General features: G+C 38.3%; 1 protein-coding gene across 7 annotated transcripts in view; it reads right to left on the bottom strand.

Annotated features, from left to right (window-relative positions):
- The window catches only part of mcm9 (minichromosome maintenance 9 homologous recombination repair factor), a 52,631-nt gene that overhangs the window by 15,007 nt on the left and 24,477 nt on the right, over positions 1-13,147 (bottom strand). For 3 of the 7 annotated variants that reach the window (XM_061270083.1, XM_061270091.1, XM_061270090.1), the window contains exons 18-19: positions 7,047-7,188; positions 6,180-6,292 (exon numbers count right to left, since the gene is read on the bottom strand). The exons of 3 other annotated variants lie outside the window; for them this stretch is intronic. The gene's annotated coding sequence lies outside the window, so the exon portion shown is untranslated. The remainder of the gene's footprint in view (positions 1-6,179; positions 6,293-7,046; positions 7,189-13,147) is intronic. One more of the 7 variants, XM_061270085.1, reaches the window with a different exon arrangement.

The raw sequence follows: 13,147 nt of genomic DNA on the forward strand, positions 1-13,147 counted from the left end.
TGGCTGGCAGCGCTGCAGCACAATCAATTGCACGCTCGACAACAGTACTGACTCGGCAGAAAATACTCGTTCATGTGCGCGGCAACGTCCGCACACGCTGAGTACAGCATCCAGTGGTTTTTACGCAAGAAACCTGCACCTCTTACTCTGTGTGGCCTCGCTTGACTCTGCCCAAGAAGACTGAGTCAGCGAGATGCTACACAGCTGTAAACTGAAAGACTGAGCATGGGATGGTAAGTTAACGCACAGATGCATTTTTGTTTGAATTCTTATTTAAAAAAAAAAAAATCTTCTTGCAGCTGAAACTTTCACAATATCCCTTATTTGTAGTGAGAAAGCTCAAAAGTAACTTTGATTCCACTTCTAAGCGTGTGTGGGCTTTCAAAGAACTGCTCCATCTGTTTGGTGTGTGTGTGTGTGTGTGTGTGTGTGTGTGTGTGTGTGTGTGTGTGTGTGTGTGCGTGTGCGATAATGTCCTATTTCTACTAGTGGATGGATGGATGGATGGATGGATGGATGGATGGATGGATGGATGGATGGATGGATGGATGGATGGATGGATGGATGGATGGGCAAAAATTAGGGTTTTGTTTTTATGCAGACATCTTCGGCAAAGACTACGGTTTTTTCAGACTATAAGGTGCACCGGATTACAAGGCGCACCTTCAATGAATGGCCCATTTTAAAACGTTGTCCTTATATAAGGCGCACCGGACTATAAGGCGCACCATTAATGCATCATGTCAGATTTTTAATCCAAATCAAATCCTTCTCCATTTCATCTTTTTTATCTCAACTTCAGATGCAACAAATTATTTTATAATCACAAAATAATGATCCATAGTCTTTTTGATTCATGAGTCATGCTCTTCAGCGGGCCACTTATGATTGATTTCATGACACAACGCTTCAGTCCAGTTTAAATTTAGGAATTTGGTCCACATATAAGGCGCACCGGACTATAAGGCGCACTGTCGACTTTTGAGAAAAGTTTAGGGTGTTAGGTGCGCCTTATAGTCCGGAAAACACTGTAATTTCACAAATTAACCCCCTTTTCCGGTCTGCAAAGACTGAATATTAAATTATTAACAGTGCTCGGATTTGACAACTCACTATTACTATGCGCTTTCCTTTTAAAAGCCCCGAGGCCTCGCAACTCGGTCAATTCAACATGCCTCGGAACGGCCGCGGTATCAAGAAGTATTCATTGCGGTTATTTGCTAATACAAAGTCAGCCATAGGTCTGGACTTGTGTTGAACCCGCCTGATGTGGTATTATCGGAACAATTCGGAGATGCCATTCCAAAGATGCAGTTATTCTAGTAAATTTTACACTTTCTTACACAATAGATGGCTTATTCATGCAGACAGTCTCTCTCTGTCTCGCTCTCTCAGTCTCTCTCAGCATCATTTCAGTATACCAAATTTTGCCATTTACTGCAAAGCAACTGTTACTGATTGAAGTGTACATAAAAAGTGGAAATCATCCACATTAGTCTTTTCACTGAGGCACTTTACTCTGTTGTTCACTCCATTCAGGCCTCCAGCAGTGTGGGGCTGAGGTCTTTGAGTGCAAACTTATGTTTCCTCTCTCTTACATGATTACATCCACATTCCCACACACATTTAAGCCGACCTCTGGCTTTCCTGCAGAGACATTGTGCTGACAAATCATTTACAACTTTATTCTTGTATAAAGTATTTTGCCGTTATTGGGTTGGATTCATGTTGTGAAGCGGTTTCATTTGTTCATTAAATATGTACAGTCAATCTTGTATCTCTTTACACCAGGGGTGTCAAAGTTATTTTTGTTGCGGGCCGCATCATAGTCAGGGTTTCCTTCGAAGGGCCATCGAAATTGCCAACCCAAATAAATGTCTCAAATTATATATAGTGTACGGTACTCAACAAACTAGTGAATGACTAGATGAATAACCAGTTTTCAAAACAGAGACTAAGAAAAACACATTTTAAAAATATGAATGGTAATAAAAATTGCTAGCAACTAATCTAATTTTTAAAAGTGAAAACAATTAGTAATTTATATATTGACATATGAATTTGATGCACAATTTGTCTTCACGGGCCACATAAAATGATGTGGCGGGCCGTATCTGGCCCCCGGGCCTTGAGTTTGACACGTGCTTTACACTGTCAGTGACCTTTTGTTTCGATGTTTCCAATTAAATATTTCACCTGAAGAAGAATATTTGGAAAATATGAATCAATAACATGAATCTCATTGTACATTAAATATATTGTCCTTGTAGTATTGGTTGAAAAGGATTTCCAATTGTGTTCTGTTTTTATGATGTTCACACTGTAATTAGTTCTGAGTGCCGTTAGTCCTTCAGTTTCTCTTCCGTTTCCAGTTTGTTCTTTTTATTCATACATTATTATGATCCTTTTCCTGATACGAAACTATCAGCGTACAAGCGTTTGTCCTTTGTTTACGTAATACACAAAGCTCTTCAGTTTCCTGCCTTTCAGAGTTTAATGTGTTTCAGTCCACCACCTGCCTCTAAATAAAAGCATCCCTCATGTTTAAAAAATAAGAAGGGTCACTAAGAGTGTAGGAATGATTTCTTGGTCAATGCCAATTAACAATTCTCCATACGTACTCCATACAATACTCCATATTAAAACATTATTTTAATGTGTTGTCCAAATGAAAAATCTGAAAATTGTTTCGAACCAAACGAGGGTCTTCCTGTTCTCTTTGAGAGAAGTGTTTCCCAGTTTGAGCACAAAGAAACAAGACCAGCTGACCAGCAGACTTCAAAACTTGGTCTGAAGAAAACAAAACAAAACAAAATTGGCACACAGTCCAAAGCCTTGTGCTGGCAGAGTTTGAATAATGAGGAGCTATTCACCAACGCAGTGGATTGTACACCCCAACTTTCCGCAGTTTTTTTTCCCCCCCACAACAGAGAAACCTTTCAGGAGGTATTTAACTTGTGATTCTGACCACTAGATTCTTCTTCCGTACTGATCAAGGCAAAAAGACTTCTTCCACAGGCCTCTCAAAACGAGCAAAACAATACCATCCATCAAAAAACTGCATTTGGTACGAGTTGTCTGTCTTGTCTCGACACTAATTGTCAAAACCATCTGTGCTGAATCCAGTTTGAATGGTTGCTTGCTCCAAGAGAAGCTTATCCATGTTTATATCTCCAGTAGACTTGATTATTGTAAAAGCCTTCTGACTGGACATTTGTAGAAGAGCCCTGACGTAGCTGAATCTCATGTTGTGACCACAACAAAGACTCTGGTCAATTAGAGGAGCCCAGAGTTGAAAACAAACATTTGGCCGTTATACTGGACGCAAATAGAATAAACCACCCACAAACTTAGAACGAAAAGTTTGTACTTTTACAGAATCCAGAAGAATTCAAGGGAAGAGTGTTGGATAGGGATTGAGGAGCGTCACTGGAAACACACCGTTAATGAGTGAAGGTATTTAGAAAGATATTGTCATCAGAGTGCAAAGGGATATCATGACCATGTCACAGTGACACATACACATGACCCAGGATAAACCCTCAAGTCATTCAACATTCTGGGAAGCAATCTTCCACAGGGAGATAAATACGTCATTCTGATAAATAAACATGTACATAAAACAATGAAAGTGTGGCTCTTGACCAAATAGCACATTATTCTTTCTTACTCTCTCTGGAGCACAAAACAAGCAATTAGTCAGAGACTTTAAAAAGCTATTATAAAACAAACACTAGTCATTTTTTATTTCATTAAGAGACACTGAAATAATTAATTTCCTATTAAAGATGACCCCCGTCAACCTGATTCAATAACCATACCGTATTTTCCGCACTATAAGGCGCACCTAAAAACCTCTAATTTTCTCAAAAGCCAACAGTGCGCCTTATAATCAGGTGCGCCTTATATATGGACCAATATTGAGCCACTACAGCAGGCGTGTCCAAAGTCCGGCCCGCGGGCTAAATGTATATATTTTACATATGGACAAAGTTTAAAAATGGGCCATTCTTTGAAGGTGTGCCTTATAATCCGGTGCATCTTATATATGGATAAAGTTTTGAAACGGGCCATTCATTGAAGGTGCGCCTTATAATCCGGTGCACCTTATAGTGTGGAAAATACGGTACTTGTCATTGATTGGTCAATTAGGTAGACAAGGAGTGTTGGATCCCGCAAATATTCCTAGTGATTTGAAAAAAAAAATCAAAAAAAGGATACAGGATGTGAGATCCATTCCTCTTAATGCCAAATGAGTTCGACGCAATGCACACACAATGTCAACATAGGAAGTATTCCCAGAGAACCCTGACAGGAAATGGACATATGACCATTAACCCATACATGCTGTGTGTTTACACAAGCAGTGACAGCTCCGTCCTCCTCCACACAAATCGAGTGGAACTTTATAATTAAAACCGCAAAGTGACATTAAAACATGCTTGAAAGTGCTTAATGTTGCGCAAAACTCCAAAATATTAGTTTTGGATTATATAAACCTTCAATGTCACATGTGTTGTCACCAAGATTGGTGACAACATATTTTCAAAGATCCACCCATCCAATTATCATAATTTGAACTGTGGTGGCTGTTAATTGCTAACAAAACATAAAAGGTGATGCAATGTTAATGTCATTTTTTTGGAGGCAATGCTGTTGGTTGTCTTGATTCCAAGAATGATTTCATGTGACTACAAAAAACGCAAAATTAATTGTTTAATCTTTGCTTTGGGGATTTTCTTTCTAAATGTTATTCATCACTTCCAAGAATATTCGCTAACAACAAAACCCCGTGTGGTCATCGACAATTTTCAGTCCAAACAGGTTGTCTGCAGAGATGAATAATTTAATGTGTCTTGACTGTTTTGATTTAAAATTGGATTTAAGCCTTTTAAACAAACAACCTGTCATTAGAAAAGATCTTGGAAAATTTAAATCAAGTTAAGGTTTCACAGTATTGTGTCAAACCAGGATCAGGGCTTCGAAGTACGGTTTCCAACTAGGGTTAAGGTTTTGAACTAGGGTTTAAAACTTGGATTAGGTTTTTGAAGTAGGGTTTCAAACAAGGGTCAGGGTCTCAAAGAAGGGTTTCAAATTAGGGTCAGGATTTCTAAGTACGGTTTCAAACTAGGGTTTCATTTTAGGGTTGGGGTTTCAAAGTAGGGCTAGGGTCCTAAAGTAGGATTTCAAATTAGGGTCAGGTTTTTGAAGCACAGTGGCAAACTAATGTTTCATTTTAGGGTTGGGGTTTCAAACTAGGGCAAGGGTCTTGAAGAAGCGTTTCAGGCAAGCCTTAAGGTTCCAAAGTAGGGTTTCAACCTTGTGTTAGGGTTTTGAAATGGGGTTTCATACTAGGGTCAGGGTTTCAAAGTATGGTTTCAAAATGGGGTTCAGGTTTTAAACTAGGGTTCAAACTAGGGTTAGTGTTTCGAAGTAGGAAGTAGTAACTGGGAAATTTGGGAAACTGTTGACAGTTCAATTAAAATCTGACCGCATGCATTGAACTTCCAAAGAAAACAATGAACGATTGTTCGTGGCATTGAAATAAATGGATTGTTAAAACCATGACATTCATTTGACAAATAATTTCCTGGAATCTAACAACTGAGGGTGCACGCCTTGGGTGTGTTTAGAGTAGACCTTATGATGCTGGTGGAGACTCCTCAAGTGTTTTTTTAGGGCAGGTGACTGTGGAGCATGAGAGTGGAGCAAAAAAAATAATTTGTCAGTGTCAGATTATTGTTTCATGGGTTTGAAGTGAACAACTCCTATTATTGTTGCTACGGGAGGTTGAGGTGGATTGGGTCCGATTGAAGCCTGTTTTTTGAGATGATAGTGATCATACGGTGTTTCAGCTTCCTGGAAACCTGAGTGTAACGAGAGATAAGATATATTCTAGCATGAAGGAGACCACCAAGCCAGATTATCTGTTTTAACTAGTTAATGACTGTTATATACGGCTGTGGCTGTTTGCTAAGAAAGAGGTGTGTGCGTTTGTTACTATTTGTTAAATTGCCTGTACTACGCTTTGCCTTGCCTATGAGAAAAATAAATGCCGTCATGGGTAGCTAATCGGTGTAATTGCCATCTCAACTACCTTTACACACACAAATAAACATGCATACAATCAAATTGTGCCCTCTGTTGTTGCATGGTTGTGTGCAGACAGGCTTCATTACCTGAGAACAGAGAGTAGAACAACCACATGTTGTTTCCAAGCAGAAATTTAGGATTTAAGGAAATCCATAAAAATAGACAAGTCCAAATTTGCCACTGTAGGACGTCATCCAAACTGTAAACACAATAGAAATACAATGTGTGCATTTTGACAGAAGATGACGTAAAACTACATTCTTGAGGTCAGAGAGGCAAATAACACTATGACAAAATGAAATAACTTTCACTCAACATAGGAGGTGATCTCTGACACCACCATTCAAACAATTACAATGTCCTGTCTCAATGGATATCTTAATGGCCAACCACACCTTGACTCGTCACCTTAGTGACTCACATGATGATTAGCTTACTACATGACCTCAGTCACTCTTAAAGTATTAAAACCACCCAAATGGCATTAAACATCAGTCAGAGGATCTAAAAAAGCTTTTTGGATGTCTTCAAGAAAAGCCCAGTTTCCCTTATACAGTGATACCTCGCTACTTTGCGTTTCGTTTATCGCGGCTTCACTACATCGCGGATTTTTTTTCCAAATTAAAAGAACATTTAAAAGTCAAAATAAAACGTCTAAATTGAGGAAACGTGTCTAATCTTTAGGACAATGTAGTATTGCTCCAAATGTTCGTTTACATTCCTTTAGAAGTTCGATTCCGTGTGTTAGCATCTTTCCGCTAACTCGTTAGCCTGCCCAGTACTTCTTGTTGGTGACCGTACTTCGCGGATTTCACTTATCGCGAAAAATAAAATCCCACCTTTCCTAATATAGTAATGCTCAGTTTTTTTTGTCGGTCAATCAAACTACTAAAAATGGTTTCCAATGTTGAACATAAAATGAAATGTCCTCAATAGCAACGCGAGACACATACGTGCAATGTTGTTTAGTCGTGTGGAACAAACAGCCTGTTTAGTTGACCAACATCAGAGGAGTCATGGCCTTCCTGGCTTCCCTCCAGACAGTAACAGAGAACTTCTCCTCTGACCTCCTGCGTGACATCCCAGAAGGACATCCTGAAGACGAACAATGGCAGAGAACAAAACTAGTCACCGGTTCCCAAGCCCCCACTCCCACTGGCATGACGATATTCTGGTAACTCTAGACTGACCTCCTCTGATGGTGTTTTGCCAAAAAGTATATTCAGGTAGTTTCATTTTTGTGTGCCAAAAACATCAATACAAAAAACATCTGTACCATTTTAGCACTGAGATCTCTGGATTTTTTCACTCATTGGTTTTCTTTCAAGGAATGAATTACAATGATCCCTCGCTACTTCACGTTTCATTTATCGCGGCTTCACTACATCGCAGATTTTTTTCCAAATTAAAAACACATTTAAAAGTCTAAATGAAACTTCTAAATTGAGTAAACATGTATCTAACCTTTAGGACAATGTAGTATTGCTCCAAATGTTCGTTTACATTCCTTAAGAAGTCCGTTTTCGCGTGTTAGCACGATTGCGAATGACCATCTTTCCGCTAACTTGTTAGCCTTGCCGAGTACTTCTTGTTGATGACCGTACTTTGCGGATTTCACTTATCGCGGGTGGTTTTTCGAACCAATTTTTCGCGATAAACGAGGGAGTACTGTACTCTACTTTCCAGTTCTTCCCAGAACATTAAAGTACTTGTTGAACTATTTTGCAGTTCAACACCTGTTGCTGCTCTGTCCCTCACAGAGCTCTGGATTTGATGTACTCTCCCTCCTATTTATTTGACTTAACACATCTGCTAAACAGCAATGTTCAAGAAAGATCACACACATTGTTAGTGCAGCTCTTTATCTATACCTCCCAGCAGCTTTCAGAGGGGCCTCTAATATGACAATAATAACAGTAAGGTGACTCCCTTCGCTTTGACTTCGAAAAACAGCACAGTTAACGTGAAGCCTGTGCCCCCATGCTGCTGCGCCCACTGAGACAGCAGGTGTTGAGATCCTCATTCAAAACTAAAAAGATGTGGGAACAGACAACCAATCCAGAAAAGTAAAGAAAATGGCGATTCATTAGATATGCTACCAAAATAACTAATTTTATGAGCTTTTACATCATCTTAGTTTAGCACATTAATGTCAAACTCAAGGCCCGGGGGCCAGATGCGGCCCGAGAAGACAAATTTTGCATCGACTTTGTGTGATTACTAAAATTACAAATTGTCTTCCCTTTTTAAAAATAGATATATCACTAGCAATTTTTACCACCATTCATCTTTTCAAGCTACACAGTTTTCAATACTCTCTGATATCAAAACTAGTTATAGAAGACGTTGACAGTCATAATGGCCCTCCGAGTTAAACTATGACTTCAATGCGACCCGCGACTAAAATGAGTTTGACCCCCCTTAGTGCAAAAGTGTCAAACTCATTTTTTGTTGCGGGCTACATCGGAGTTATGGATTCCCACGTGGGGCCATTAATGACTTAAATAGAAATGAATGTGTGTGGATATTATCACATATATAATTTATATAGAATTTTTCAATGTATTTTGAAATTGAGATTATAGCAAAAAAACCTTGCAATATCATCACATACATATGACAGAATTTTTCAATTTATTTTGAAATTGGGATTATAGCAAAAAGATGTTGGAATATATCATTGTTATTAAAAGGAAAGACAATTTAGGATTTTGGTATTTTAACAAGAAACATTGAGTTGACACTTTGCGGGCTACAGTGGGATTACAATATAAGAAATGATTTCCTAACTGCTTTAAAACAAAGTGGCTACACTCCCATTTTCCTTATGTGTCATCTGCATTGTGGCGAACAATACTGGGAAGTAAATATAATACATGAGCCGAGAGGCGGCAGGAAGGATAGAAGTTAATTTGCTTCCTCACTCGTCATGGTCTCCATGCTCATATGGAGAGAGAGGGAGAGAGGCTGGCACTAACATGCTAGCTTCCTCATGTTTTCTCATCCGTAGGGTGGGAACGTACTACATGATGTCCACAAAAACACACAACCACACCACAAACGTGTGCTATTTAACGATTTTGAAAGTGGCAATTCCCACCAATATGACGCCTGCTAACGTTTCATTGGTTGTGTGTGTCACACTGTGCGGTATTTGTGTTTGACTTAAATATTCCCTCACTATCTTTATTTGACTTAGTTCCAAGATTCCAGCCTCTCACACAACGACCACTGGGCCAACTGTTGCTAACAGACAAACCAATTTAATGACTTTCTCCACAACGTTGTCTCGTTTTCCATTTTGTGACATTGTTAACTTTGTGCTGTGATTATCAGTCACAAACGTATTGTGATTATCAGTCACTAAATGTTTTTAGTTTAATGGGTTTGGCTTGAGAGGGGGAAATACTGAGCCAATACTTTATAGAACTTCATTTTATTGCAATTACAAGAGTTAATGAAGTAATGGGCATGCTCACGAGTTCATGAGGTTCATTGAGATTCTGTTTGACCTAGAAAACTGATCAACATTTGTGTTCATTTTATGACATGGTTTTACGCAAATGCTCGGCGTGTAGTCATTCCCAAACTTAAAGAGTTGGACGGGGCGCCGTATAAAAATCTGAAAATCATCTAAATTCCACCACACAACCTGGAATCAGTAATTCCCAAATACTTTACGTGCAGAAACGTCATTGTTGTCTACTCGAATAAAATGATCACAACTTTTTATGCACCAAACTAACCAAACCACAATTTAACCCTTTTTGAAATTTAGATTTGATTACTCATGTTCTGGTATCAATGATTATTACTAGTTTGTATGACTATTGGTGACTAATTTTAATAACTGCCTGTCACCCCTTTTGGTGTTGCAGGAGTATTTTGACTGAGTGCAAAAGAATGTGCTGATCGACCAAGGCTACAGGGATTCATCATAATAACAGTCACATTCCTCTTGGCTACTGACCAGTAAGGAATGGAATGCAATTAGCACCTATTAGAGAGAGCTGCCTAGAGGAGGCCTGTCAGGCTCACTGGCATGACCCTAACTCAATGCTCAGAACTTACCAGGACACTCAAACATACCCACAGCTTTGCTACATCTTTGGGTTACTCCTCCAATGTAGTCATTGTCAGTTAATGACTCAGCTTTATTGGTTCTAGTCATGTTTGACTAATTTCATAAATGGTTATGTATCGGGACATATTAGCAGCATTGTTGATGCAATCCTGTCTCTATAAGTCTATTTTAACTTTGACAGGACCTTGACCTTGAGATGGGCACGTCCATGATCAAATGGGGCCAAAATTTTACTGTTGATGGTTCTTGTGTACTTTTGTTGAGATTGGCCGCTGTTCACATCCCAGCATACATTGCGACATCCAGTACTGATTTTTCATTTATATTCAGGTCGTTAAATGATCATTTAAAGGTATTTATGTTACTATAGTTTGTTGATTAAATTTGTCTTTCTTTCATGGAGGTTAAACATCAGGAATGATATTAAGCTGCATCTGCCATCTAGTGGTGAACATTGTAATTACAACTGAAAACTGAAGTGATAGAAGCATTTTTGAGGGGATTGTCCGCTATCTGTGACCCAACATTTTTTTTACATGATTGTTAAAATATGACTTGACTGAATAGTAAATGTTTTATGATGGCCATTAAGACCCAGGAATATTTATGTACTACTATTTTAGGTATTTTAAATGGCAATGGCTGTCTCATACTCAAAACACCATTTAGTAAAGATGTTGCTGAAAAACATGCGTACTTTGTGGAGTCACTTACTTCCCATCATCTGCCTTCCATTATGGAATCAGAATAAATGTAGTTGGTAATGGAATTTTCCCCAAATAATCATGTGCTTTTCAGTACAAAAGTCCATTAGCTTTAACAGTCTGTTGAATGTTAGTTTAATTCCTACCAAATTTGCCAGTGAAGTAAAACTGAAAAAAGTATCATCTTTCCCACAACAGCAACAAAACTAAGTTGATAAAAAAAATGGAAGTGTTTACTAAACGAAGCTACGACAAGCATATTGGTTTAGATCATTAAAAATCAGTAGCATTCATGTTCCAGTTCAGAACAGTTCAGAATTCCAGAAAATTGTCAATTCTACGGAAAATATGTTCCAGCAAATGAACAAGTTGCATTTTAAGTGATTAAGACTTGAAAAGCACACTTGCAGTTAAACTAACAACGCAGCTACATTCGTTTTACAGTATTGTATACACACAAACGGACACACACACACACAATATACACCGGCATATCTGAAGGCAGAATGAGTAGTAAATGTGACAGTGCACAGAGTTGTTAAAGAAATTAGTTAATCTTCAGGCAGGGGTCACTCAGTCACCTGTAAAGACATTAAATGATGCTCAAAACAAAGAGGCCGCTGATAAGGATTAGTTAATGTCAGGTTGGCAAGCAATGGAAAGCTGATAATGTGTCTATGTAGTATCTCTAGCTTGTTACTGTAACACAGAGAGTTTTAGATTAGGCTAGCTAGTAGAATACACGAACGGGAAATAAGTTTGACGTCCTTTTGGGAATTTCGAAAGGAGCTATTCCGGCAATCCCTTTGAGATGAACATTGTGATATTTAAATAAATACCTCGTGTCATTCATCATCTTAGACTTATCCGAGGTTAGGTCACATGGGGGAAGCGGCCTAAGCAATACTTCCCTCGACCTAGTTACTTGGTCAAGCTTTTCCAGGGGGATCACGACGTTAAAAAAAACAACAACAACAATGGAAGTTCTTTTTCAAATGATTTTGTTTGTGACTTGTTTTCAAAACCATGTTTTTATCTTATTTTAAAATAATATTAACCGTAATTTAACTTACTTCACATTTAAGTTGGAGTAAGTTTAGAGTCGTACGCTTGATTAATTATTTTGTAAATTGAGAAAAAAAATTAATGTGTGACAGTACTAATAAAAATAGAACTTTTTATCAGACAAAAACCTGAATAACTCAAGTGACTCAACCACTGGCTCACTTGAGTGAGTGACTCAGAGTAACTCAAGTATATAAAATGAACCTAGTTTATAGCAACGCTACATTATTATTTTTATTTTTTTACAATTTGCTCAGAAGAAGAGAAAAAAGATCCAACTATTATGTCCGGCAAATGTAAAAGGAAGTTTGTGCTTTGGCTTTGATTAATTGGCAATGTAATGTTTACCATTAGCCTTGTGGACTTCCGTGACCAAACACCAAATAGCCCAGCTGATGTTATGCAACCATCAGCAACAAAAGCACCATGGAACTCTTATTTTGGATGTGCCTGGGAAAACGTGAAAAGAACACAGAGAAGCCTTGCGTCCATGCAGCCTCTTTAGGCCCCTTACTGACAGAGACCCAGCCAAAGTTGGAATGAAAAGCTCAAATTGCCTCACATTTAGAACAGCAAAGAGCCTTCAAACCCTTTTAAATCTCACAATCTTTCTGTTCACTTTTATGAAAAGGTAACACTGTGAACTTATTCGATTTAGGATAAAAAAAAATGTATTTACTATGTTTATTTATTCTTTGCGGAAAAGCTCAATTGAGCAATAATTTGATATAAAAAGTGGTTAGCATTCATTGCTAGCAAGGCCTTCTCTGCTAGCCTTAAATAGACCTAGTTGACAAACTGCAGGACGACTAATAATGCTGGAAGAAATAGTTCCATAACCTTATTTTGTCACATTAGAGAATGCCATTTTTCAAAAATCAATGAAAAACATCATTAGTGATCCTTCACAGTTATTATTATCATTGTGTGTCAGCTACTGTTTCCATTGCTGATTACACATCACTGACTTCCATATTGTGATTTATATATCCTTGTAGTATTTGGTCTTCAGTCCAAGCAATTTCTTCGTTCTCTTCTCCACCCGTGCTTAATTTGGCTTTAAATGTGGGCAGCAGGATGTTAAATGCCGCAGTAGACCATCAGTGACAGAAGTGTTTCAACATTCCTCTGACTCAATACCACAACTTGCAGTCAAGTGACACGGAAAAGTATTTTGATTCATCCAAGAAAAACAAAAATA

The sequence above is a fragment of the Syngnathus typhle genome, linkage group LG22 (genome assembly GCF_033458585.1).
Source record: "Syngnathus typhle isolate RoL2023-S1 ecotype Sweden linkage group LG22, RoL_Styp_1.0, whole genome shotgun sequence".
In the NCBI taxonomy this organism is placed as follows: domain Eukaryota; kingdom Metazoa; phylum Chordata; class Actinopteri; order Syngnathiformes; family Syngnathidae; genus Syngnathus; species Syngnathus typhle.